General features: G+C 42.3%; 1 long non-coding RNA gene across 2 annotated transcripts; it reads left to right on the top strand.

Annotated features, from left to right (window-relative positions):
* Positions 1 to 833: 833 nt before the first annotated feature.
* On the top strand, positions 834 to 2719 carry LOC109734864 (uncharacterized). Of its 2 annotated transcripts, none has more exons than XR_002225964.4 (4): positions 834 to 1066; positions 1152 to 1337; positions 2120 to 2376; positions 2447 to 2719. It is a non-coding gene; the product is annotated as an uncharacterized lncRNA (long non-coding RNA). The 2 variants fall into 2 exon arrangements; XR_002225962.4 differs by having other exon boundaries at positions 2453 to 2719.
* The last annotated feature ends 9639 nt before the right edge of the window (positions 2720 to 12358 follow it).

Raw genomic sequence — 12358 nt, forward strand, 5'->3', positions numbered from 1 at the left:
TCCAATTTGAAAGAAAAACGGGCTACCCGAGCAGTGACTGGTTTTATACTCAATAAACAGCTCATGCAAACAGGTGCGGCCCGGTGTGTTGATGTAGACCAGGCCGCGAGAGACGGACGACAAAAACGACCGCAGCATCAGAGGCGGCTCAGACAGACGAGTCGGCCACGGTGTTGTAAACCGGCACGGATGGACGAATCAATCGCAGGTGCAGTGAGCCGGATCATGTTGATGTAGACCGAGTGGCACCGACGACGGTTTACGCACGTCCGTTTAATCAGCGCGGCACGGATGAACGTCAGTATAGAATGATGCTGATGCCCTATTTCCGTGGTATAATAACACCTTTTGTCATAAATAATTACCCTGCATAAAAATATTGCAAGCTAGAGTAACTGTTCACAGATTGATTACTGTATTATAGATAAAACAGATAGGAGGGATATCACCTGAGATATTTTTTGTCGGACGAACACGGATGCTGGCGCGGGATAATGCATAATGCTGCTTTCGTTTTTCTAAAAGAATTGATCTTGAAAGTCGTGCCATGTTGAGAGGAATAGTAATAGTGGCTCTCTTGTCCTCAAATACCTAGAATGATTGAAGCCTCCACGTGGGGAGACAATCCCCGAGTGAGGGCTTTTGGTGGCCGAGCATCAGGTAGGCCAGTATCTGGGCCGTTGGGTGGGCTTTGGGATCTGAAATGCGTCAGGTTGTTGGCAGTCTGCTGTCAGGCTAGTCATCCACATACGGTCCAGGATACATCTAGGCGTACATGTTTGGCCCATCCAGCTTGTCACGTTCCTCTCTTATCCTTGTTCGAATCAGCACACGAAAGGGAATCTCGTCCTGCCATATCCTGAACGGTGAACCCCGTGGAAGAAGCCCCAGCCACGGAACAGCTTTGCCTCTCCGCCCCCTCCTTTCTCCCCTAGGCCGACAGCGGCGCTCGTGTTCCTCTGCTCACCGTCGGTACATTCGACGGGATTTGCCCTTTCTCTTTCCCCTCACCCCAAACTCGGCGGCGGCACATCTCCTCTCCGGCGCCATGTCTGCCGGTGGACGGGTAGGTTTCCTGTGCAGCCGTGTGTAGATCCGCAGCTAGTTTGTCAAGTTCCATTCCCTTTTTCTCACCAATCCTCTTTTCTCAGGTGGGTTGATTCGATGCATCCCCTGGTTGTGGTGCCTCCAGTGGAGTCGCGGGCTTCAGTGAGTGTCGCGGATGGCCACATTTGTCGCGCTGCCGATCCAGCAGTGCCCAACTCCGGTGATTTCCAGTTGGACGGAAACAGGGGATTTGAGGTGTGCTCTAAAGCTACGAGAAGATGGACGAGAAGGTATCTAGTTCTAGACCTGAATTTGATTTGTTCTACGGGCCAAGAAAAAAATTGTGTGTAGTTTTTGCTTGCAAGTAGTGATTTTCATGTCAGTTATGTGAATGCATGTTTGACTGTTTTGATTCATGTATGTGCCGCCATGACTGAATTCATATGTTTTTTTTTTCTGTTGTTTCCAGCCATTAATGGGCTTGGCTGAATGGATTTGCAATTGTTGTTTGTTTTGATCAGTAGTGCGTTATTTTTTGTTCCTAGATTCGGGAATTCTGCGTCATAAGTAACTCTGCTAACTTTTTTGGGAAGAACACTGCATGAAGTGTGTTCTTGCCTTTTTGTGCGATTAAATGATAAGCAAATTTTACACAGTTTCTCATAATTAATATGTTCATTTCAGTAGATAACTATGCTGGCTGGAGAATTAAAATTCCCCTTTGCCAAGTTCTTGTAAATTAAATTAGCTGTAAATGATAGAATTGTCAGCTAGTATGCATGCGTTGGTCTGGTTTTAGATACTTACTTGAATACCTTTTGTTTGCCATGTTATAGCTCGTGCTACAACAAGCATGTTTTAGTTTTAGTTTTTGTTGTACTGCTATGGCATGCCCTAGTCAAACACAGTCTAATTTATGTTAATGTGTTTTCCTTCAATATCTAGAAGCTCATTATGCATTTTGTATGATGATTATGAAACCCATGCCAATGCATCAACGCATGTCACAGACTTGAATCTCAAGCTGACTGTGGAACCTCATTATTCTTTTTTTTGTTGTTGTTTACTGAAGGCTAACATACCCATCAAAAGACATGCATGCAAGCTGTGTTTGAACAATATGGTGAGGCCTTGTACAATTGTGGGGCGTATGTGCTAGATGAGATAGAACCTTGAAGGATGTACATGGCGACACATGTTGATGCATCAGCTAGAGAGAAGTAGATCAAGGTTGAATTCAAGATAGAGGTGAATGATGTTGAAAGTTTCTTCAGTTGTGAGTGTGGAAACTTTGAACAATCCGGCATGATCTATTGTCATGCACTCCAAGTAAGTGATACAGTTCAAAATCATTCACTGCCGTGTCGCTGTTTCTTCGCTATGCTTATGCTAGAGGTAGTTACAGGTGATGATACATCTTCGTCTGTCGAAACCTGAGAAGAACTTCCTGAAGCATGAGGCCCGTGATAGGTAGCGTCCTCGAGCACTGTCAGAATGCTTGTGGTAAGTTGAGTGTACGATTTGATCCTACCTCCCTATTGTTTAGAGCTGAGGTGCCCTTGGTTACAAAACTCGTGCAACCCAATGTATTCATGATACGCTTGCGTGATCGTTGAACCATGTTGTGTTACTTGGTACGGTGGGACTTTGATGAATCTCATTATTTCTGTGACATGATGATTGACTGGTCTATTCCAGCTTAGTACTTTGTTTGTCAAGGAGTGCGAATTTTTGGACAAATGAATAAAATTCAGTACATGTTGGGTTCATGATCAGACGCATTGGATCGAATACAGAAAGTGCTACTAAGAAATGAGCTGAACTTTGGATGACCAATTCGTACCTAAAGGAACAAATGGCAGCCAACTGTATGGATGGTTGGGTTCCTCTTTGCCAAGTACTTATCTGCTAACTGCCATCAATTTATACATGTGACAGCAATGAGCATGGACCTGATGCTGACACATGTTACTGAATTTAGGATAATTTAGAGTTCAGCTATAACTATGTCTCACTGAATTTAGGATAATTTAGAGTTCAGACCAAACACATACATAAAATTTTCAAATCAGATTTCAGAAATAATCCGGGACAGGATATTTCATTTGATTTAGGGTTCACATTGTTTATCTTTGTTCTGCTGGTTTACCAGACTATAACTCATGTGCACTGGATGAACATACAACAGACTTTAGGGTTCAGGCATTTTATATTGGTTTATTTATATAATCAAACCCAAATGTTGTGGCATGAATCCAAAAGTAAACATCTTGATTGATGGTTGTGAAAACCCTCTAAGCATTTTGGTTAATCGGCCAGTAATTAAGCAAATTTGACCACGGCTGTCCCACATTGATCCACGTACGCTCAAACCTACTAGTGGACACAAGCGGCGCTGCAAAGATTCCTTCGTCCGTGCCCCTTTCACTGGTACAAGTTTGCACACATGAACATGTAACAGAATATTAACCAGGCCTAGATTCTCTAGCACGTGCCAGGGCTGGCTTTTGCTGGATACACGGCTTTATGTAGCAATACAGTGCAAAGAAAAAAGGGAATACAGTTGTGGCGCGGATCCAATTGGTGTCAGGACGGCCAGGATTGCGGCCTGCCTGTAGCCCAGCCTCCATTGGCATTTTCCGGACAATCCCCTTTTTTTTAACAAGTCCAAAGTAATGCATGGCACACCACGCCAGTAGCTTTGATCTTCTGCTATTTATCTTCTGTTGTTTTCCCTTATGAGATGTGATGTTTGTCCCTCCTGATACAACCAACGGCCACCGCCCTCCTTTCCCTTCTTTTTTTTATAGCTTTGGACTGATCTGCTTGGAGTTGGCGGTGAGGATTCGGCCAGCAACTTGGAAGCAGTTACAGTAGAGAAGCGCTGGTGATTCAGTGAAACGGCGACTGAACTTGGTGCGAGGCCGGCAAGACGACAACGGTGGTCAGCGGCTCGACGCTTAAACAATCGAGGAAGCGAGTTGAAACAAATACGACCGTGGCAACGGCAGGCGGTAGGCCGGGTTGAAGATGAAGGCAATACGGAAGCAGAGGCAAACTGTGGCGGCGTCCCACAGGCATGGCCACGGCGGAGGCGACTCAAGGCACAACCATGGTGAAGGTGATACGTGACCTGAGAGTGACACCACTGCTGACCGGTAAAGCTCATATTTCTGCAAGTATATACATGCACGCATGCTGAAGCAGTATCGCTCGTGTATGTTGGTTCGAGGCGAAGTAGACCACGACGTAGGTGGAATAAGGCCACGGTGACAGTTTTGACGGCCGCAGGGGCGGAGGTGCCTTGGAAGCAGCCGGCGGTCTGAGTGAGGGCCGCGACTCGGACAGTGGCAGCTGAGGCAAACCGCCCCGAGGAACGGTTGAGGCGGGGGTGTGATCCAGCAAGGTGAGCAGGGCCTGCTCGCGAGGCACAGCGGCTTAAGGGTAGTGCAAGGGCGGCTCGACGCCCGACGGCGGAGTGACGCTGACGGCGGAGGCGAGCCAGTGTAGAAATCTTCAACCCTCCACGTAAGCAATAGTCATCAAACCCCACTAATAATCGTGTACTTGTCTTCACATGGAAGTACTGCTGCTTGGATCAATTGACGTGAAGTAGTGGTAGTAACCGTGTTGTGGGTTGTTTGTTGCTTCGGGACTCACAGCCTCGGTCACGAGGCAAATCAAAGCATCAAGCGGATCAGTGGCTCGGTCGCGGAGGCAGCGGCCTGCGGCAGACCGGCGAGGCGGCTCATGCTATGGCGGAGAGGGCGGCTCGGAGTCGGGACGGTTGAGGCCTGGCACGGCTGCGGAGGCCGGGGCGGTTTAGGCCTCAAAATTTTTCCCAACTGCGAGGCGGCTTCAGAGATGACAACTTTGATCGGAGCAGCATGTCCAACGACTAAGAGGCGGGGTCAACTCCAAGCCCGACTTGAAGAAGCGCCCGTGGAGGCGGGGCGCGCGGCCGAGCCGCGATGCGGCGGCTCAAGGCGTGGCGGCGGTTCAGACGCGGCGGATCAGGCCGGCGTAGTACGAGGTCACGACGGCCAGGCAAACCGAGGAGTCCTCCCGAGCGACAGAGTAGTACTTTCTTCTTTTCTTAGTTCCTTCGATCTTCACGTGAATTAAAGGCAGCCGATTGCTGTTTTACCTCAGGATTTCAAGCGACCAGTAGTAGAAAACGCGGCGGATCGGACCATGACAGCCGCAGCTTTTGGGTCTTGATCTTGTATGTAGTAGCCGCGCAAATCGCAACTTGCAGCCTGTATGCAGCAACAACGACTCGGCGGATCGGACAAAAAAGGTTGTACCTTGGACATGAATGCCGGAGACGGAACACCTGTCAGTTTCGACTTGGTAAGCGGTGCCGCAGCGGAAACACAATCCCGATCTGATTCGTCGGAACGCCAGACGCGCGCGGTGGCGCACGTAACCCTAGTTTATGCTCTTTGACTTAAATCTCGTGTATTGTAAAATCTGAACCAATGAACTCGAAGTTGATGTAGATCCTTCAAAAAACCGGTATTTTCTTCATCCAGATGCAAACTTCTCGAACCCTAGATGAGATCCCTCCAAGAACTCAACACCACCGTGCGCACGCCCCACGGTGGGCGCTGGAGACGGAACACTTGGCGATTCACTGGCGACCCGCCCTGACCTGGCGGTTTACAAGCAACCCGCCAAGTCCGGCCGGGTTATACTTCCGGTCGGTTTACTTGAGACCCGACTGACACTTGGCGATTCACGGGCAACCCGCCCTGACCTGGCGGTTTACAAGCAACCCGCCAAGTCCGGCCGGGTTATACTTCCGGCCAGTTTACACCGCGGGGTATATCCCCGACACGGCTTGAACTATGTCGGTATTTCCCCAAAGAGGAAGGGATGATGCAGCACAGCTACGATAGGTATTTCCCTCAGCGATGAGACCAAGGTTATCGAAATAGTAGGAGAACCGTGCAACACCACGTAAACAGCTCCTGCACACAAAGAACAAATACTTGCAACCCGACGTAAGAGAGGGGTCGTCAATCCCTCACGGGTAAAATGATCGGTAAAATTATAGTAGATTGGATAAATAGATCTCGCGGGAATGCAAGATAAGATAAATAAATAAAAATTGTAGCAAGGTATTTTTGTGTTTTTGATTAATAGATCTGAAAATAAAAGTAAATAAAAATAGATCTCGAAGGCAAATATAATAAAGAAGAGACCCGGGGGCCGTAGATTTCACTAATGGCTTCTCTCGAGAAAAATAGCATATGGTGGGTAAACAAATTACCGTTGGGCAATTGATAGAACTTCAAATAATCATGACGATATCCAGGCAATGATCATTATATAGGCATCACGTCCAAGATTAGTAGACCGACTCCTGCCTGCATCTACTACTATTACTCCACACATCGACCGCTATGCAGCATGCATAGTGTATTAAGTTCATGGAAAAACGGAGTAATGCAATAAGAACAATGACATGATGTAGACAAGATCTATTTACGTAGAAATAGACCCCATCTTGTTATCCTTAATGGCAATGATACATTTGTCGGTTCCCCTTCTGTCACTGGGATCAAGCACCGTAAGATCGAACCCATCACAAAGCACCTCTTCCCATGGCAAGAAAAATCGATCTAGTTGGCCTAACTAAACCAAAGATTCGAAGAAGAAGTACGAGGCTATAAGTAATCATGCATATAAGAGATCAAGAGACTCAAATAACTTTCATGGATAAAAACATAGATATGATCATAAACTCAAAGTTCATCGGATCCCAACAAACACACCGCAAAAAGGGTTACATCAAATAGATCTCCAAGAGACCATTGTATTGAGAATCAAAAGAGAGAGAGAGAGAGACGAAGCCATGTAGCTACTAACTACAGACCCATAGGTCTACAATGAACTACTCACGCATCATCGGAGAGGCACCAATGAGGATGATGCACCCCTCCGTGATGGTGTCTAGATTGGATCTCTGGTTTCTGGAACTTGCGGCGGCTGGAATTGATTTTCGTTGACTCCCTAGGGTTTCTGGAGTATTAGGGTATTTATAGAGCAAAGAGGCGGTGCGGGAGGCCACCGAGGTGGGCACAACCCACCTGGGCGCGCCTGGGCCCCCAGGCGCGCCCTAGTGGGTTGTGCTTCCCTCGGAGCACCCCTCAAGTACTTTCTTGGCCCATCGTGTGTCTTCTGGTCTAGAAAAAATCACCAAAAAGTTTCGCTGCATTTGGACTCCGTTTGGTATTGATTTCCTGTGAAGTAAAAAACAAGCAAAAAACAGCAATTGGCACTGGCACTACGTCAATAGGTTAGTCCCCAAAAATGATATAAAGTTGCTATAAAATGATTGTAAAACATCCAAGAATGATAATATAACAGCATGGAACAATCAAAAATTGTAGATACGTTGGAGACATATCAGCATCCCCAAGCTTAATTCATGCTCGTCCTCGAGTAGCTAAATGATAAAAACATAATTTTTGATGTGGAAAGCTACCTAACATGTTCATCACACAGTGTTTTCTTTGTAGCATGGACATTTGGAATTTTATATGATTCAAAGCACTTGTCTAGTTTTGACATGAAGATTTCAATACTCAGCATATTAACAAGTAACCATGTCTTTCAGAATATCAACACTAAAGCAAGTTATCCCTAGCCCATTATGCTCAATCATTGATCCATTCATGAAACACAATCGCATATTAGCTACACCCAATTCTCAAGTACGATCATAGTGCCCCTTAGTTGGTGCTTTATAAGAGAAGATGGAGACTCAAATAAAAACAAAAATTGCATAAAGTAAAAGAAAGGCCCTTCGCAGAGGGAAGTGGGGATTTGTAGAGGTGCCAGAGCTCAAAGAGAAAAAGTAGAGATAAAAACATTTTGGGTGGCATGTTTTTCCTATCAACGAAAACGATCGAGCAGTTCCCAATACTTTCCGTGCTAGATATATCATAGGCGGTTCCCAAACAGAAAATAAAGTTTATTCCTTTTCCACCATACTTTCACATTCCACGGCTAACCGAATCCACGGGTGCCGTCCATACCAACACTTTCCAAGGAATTTATTATTTGACAACATAAAGTAAATTCATTTTACATTTCGGGACTGGGCATCCCTAATACCTTTGCCGTACTCTCGTGGAATAAACACTCATCTTGAGAATAACACATCTAGCATGGAAATATATCAGCCACCCCCTACCGTTTCATGAACGGTACGAGCACACAAAAGAGAAATTTATTTTGAAATTTAGAGATGGCACATACAAATTTGCTTAGAATGGCAAAAGAATACCGCGTATAGGTAGGTATAGTGGACTCATGTGGCAAAACTGGTTTAAGGATTTTGGATGCACAAGTAGTGATCATACTTAGTGCAAATGAAGGCTAGCAAAAGATTGAGAAGCATCCAACCAAGAAATGAAAAATCTCATAAGCGAACATTAAGCATAACTAACACCGAATAATGCACCACAAGTAGGATGTAATTTCATTGCATAACTATTGACTTTCGTGCTTGCATAGGGAATCACAAACCTTAACACCAATATTCTTACTAAAGCATAATTACTCATCAACATGACTCACATATTATAGCAACATATCACAAAACTATTACAAGGAATCAAATTTATTTTGTCAAATGATCTTCATGAATTTTTTTTATTATATCCCTCTTGAATATCTATCACTTTGGGACTAATTTCATATGTTGCTTTTGATAGCTCAAACAAATCTAAGTGAAGAACATGAGCATAAAATTTTCTTCTCTCAAAATAATTTAAGTGAGGCAAGATAGAATTTCTTAAAAAAATTACTAACTCTAAAATAAATCTAAGTGAAACATGAGAGCATTTCTTCAAAAATACTAAAGCACACCATGCTCAAAAAGATATAAGTGAAGCACTAGAGCAATTCCAAAGCTCAAAAAGATTTAAGTGAAGCATAGAGAGCAATTCTAACAAGTCATAGCATAATTTTGGCTCTCTCAAATAGGTGCGTCCAACAAGGATTCATGAGTAAAATAAAAAGCAAAACAAGCAAAGACTCATATCATACAAGACACTCCAAGCAAAACTCATGATATGTGACGAATAAAAATATAGCTCCAAGTAAAATACCGATGGTCGTTAGAAGAAAGAGGGGATGCCACTCGGGCATCCCCAAGCTTAGTTGCTTGCTTCTCTTTTAGATAATAGCTTGGGGTGCCATGGGGCATCCCCAAGCTTAGGCTCTTCTTACTCCTTATTCTTTCATCCATCGTGATCTCACCCAAAACTTGAAAACTTCAATCACACAAAACTCAACAAAACCTTTGTGAGATCCATTAGTATAACAAAGCAAATCACTACTATAATTATTGTTGCAAACCCATTCATATTTTATTTTTGCATTATATCTACTGTATTCCAACTTTGCTATAGCTTATACCCTCCAATACAAACCATAGATTCATCGAAATAAGCACACAACGCAAAGAAAACAGAATCTGTCAAAAACAGAACAATGTGTAGTAATCACGGAACTTCGTATGCTTCTGTAACTCGAAAAATTCTGAAAAATTAGGACAACGTGGGAAATTTGTATATTAATCTTGTGTAAGAAATTCAGAGCAAAAGAATGTTTCTGTGATTTATGAAAATTATTTTTCAGAGCGCAAAAGTTTCTATTTTCAATAAAATCAAATCAACTATCACCCAACATGATCCCAAAGGCTTTGCTTGGCACAAACACTAATTAAAACACAAAAAACACACAATCATAACCGTAGCATAATTGTGCAAACACTCAAGAACAGAAAGAAAATTACAAAAATAATTTTTATTCATTGGGTTGCCTCCCAACAAGCGCTATCGTTTTACGCCCTTAGCTAGGCATAATGCAAAGGATCTAAGTATTGTCATCTTTGTTTCTAGATCCATAAGATGCCCTCATGATTGATTCATATGGTGGCTTAATTCTAGTTCTAAGGAAGTGTTCCATACCCTTCCTTAGTGGAAACTAAAATTTAATATTGCCTTCTTTCATATCAATCACGGCACCAATAGTACGTAAAAACGGTCTACCGAGAATAATTGGACAAGACGGATTGCAATCAATATCAAGAACAATAAAATCTATGGGCACATAATTCCTATTTGCAAGAATAATAACATCATTAATTCTTCCCATAGGTTTTTTAATAGTAGAATCTGCCAAGTGCAAATTCAAAGAACATTCTTCAATATCGGTAAGACCAAGCACATCACATAAAGATTTCGGAATTGTAGAAACACTAGCACCCAAGTCACATAAAGCAAAACACTCATAATTTTTAATCTTGACTTTGATAGTAGGTTCCCATTCATCATGTAATTTTCTAGGAATTGAAACCTCTAATTCCAACTTTTCTTCTAAAGCTTTCATCATAGCATCAACAATATGTTTAGTAAAAGCTTTATTTTGTTCATAAGCATGGGGTGAGTTTATCATGGATTGAAACAAAGAAATACAATCAATCAAAGAGCAATTATCATAATTAAAGTCTTTGTATTCCAAAAGAGTGGGCACATCACTAGTTAAAGTTTTGACCTCTCCAAACCCACTTTTATCAATTTTCTCAACAAGATTTTCACCCTCCAAATTATCGGGACGCCTTCTAGCTAAAGTTGACTCTTCTCCAGTCCCTTTATTATCAATCTTAATTTTACTAAACAAGGAATCAATAGAAGAAACACCAATCATTTTAAGATCTTCATCACTTTTATGAAAGCAATCACTAGAAAACGCTTTTTCTAAAAATTCTCTTTTAGCTCTAAGCATAGCAGTTCTCTTCTTACTTTCATCCATAGAAACATATAAAGCTTTAATTGATTCCTCAACCTTAGGCACAAAAAAATTTCATCTTGAGATTTTCTACATCATGAGAAATTTTATCAATACTTCTAGACATATCATTAATCTAATTCAGCTTTTCTTCTATCATAGCATTAAAAACCTTTTGAGTGTTGATAAATTCTTTAATATTATTCTCAAGATCAGAGGTGTTCCTATTGTTATTATAAGAAGGATTACCATAGGAATTACCATAATTATTAGACGAATTAGTAGGAAAAGGCCTATGATTAAAATTACATCTATAAGCATTGTTATTGAAATTGTTTCGAGAGATAAAATTCACATCTACGGCATCACTATTTTGCTCAATCAAGGTAGACAAAGGCACATCATTAAAATCAATGGGAGCACTTTTATTAGCAACCAATTTCGTAAGAGCATCAACTTTTTCACTCAAAGAAGAAATATCTTCAACCGAATTAACTTTTTTACTAGTAGGAGCTATTTCGATATGCCATTGTGAATAATTTGCCATAATATTGTCTAGCAATTTAGTAGCTTCACACAAAGTAATTTCCATAAAAGTACCACCCACGGCGGAATCTAAAAGATTTCTAGAATAAAATTCAATAATCCCGCATAAAAATTATGTATGATCATCCAAAGTTTTAAACCATGAGTAGGACAATTTCTTAGCATCAATTTCATTCTTTCCCAAGATTGCACAACATGTTCATGCTCAAGTTGCTTAAATTCATGATTTGCGTCCTAAGGGAATAATTTTCGCGGGCAAAAAAATACTTAGTAATAGAAGCATCTTTGCACTTATCCCAAGAATCGATACTATTGCGAGGCAAAGAAGAAAACCAAATTTCTGCACGATCTCACAAAGAAAACGGGAATAATTTCAACTTCACAATATCATTGTCCACATATTTTTTCTTTTGCATATCACATAATTCCACAAATGTGTTAAGATGGGACGCGGCATCCTCACTAGGAGTACCGGAAAATTGATCTTTCGTAACAAGATTCAGCAAAGCAGCATTAATATCACCAGACTCCGCACTAGTGGCGGGAGGAGCAATCGGAGTGCTAATAAAATCATTGTTGTTGGTATTGGAGAAATCACACAACTCGGCGTTCTCTTGAGTCATCGTGACTACGCAACAAGATTGCACTCAAAAACAGATGTGACGAGAAAACGACAAACGAAAAAGAGGGCGAATAAAATGGCAAATTTTTGTGAAGTGGGGGAGAGGAAAATGAGAGGAAAATGGCAAATAATGTAAATTGCAAGTAGATGAGATTTGTGATTAGGAACCTGGTAGATGTTCATGATGTCTCCCCGGCAACAGCGCCAGAAATTGGAGAGTTGTCGGGAGACTATCTTGACATGATCCTCCCCGGCAACGGCGCGAGAAATTCCTTTTGATGCGGCTTGAACTACGTCGGTATTTCCCCAAAGAGGAAGGGATGATGCAGCACAGCT

Source organism: Aegilops tauschii, chromosome 1 (assembly GCF_002575655.3).
Source record: "Aegilops tauschii subsp. strangulata cultivar AL8/78 chromosome 1, Aet v6.0, whole genome shotgun sequence".
NCBI lineage: Eukaryota > Viridiplantae > Streptophyta > Magnoliopsida > Poales > Poaceae > Aegilops > Aegilops tauschii.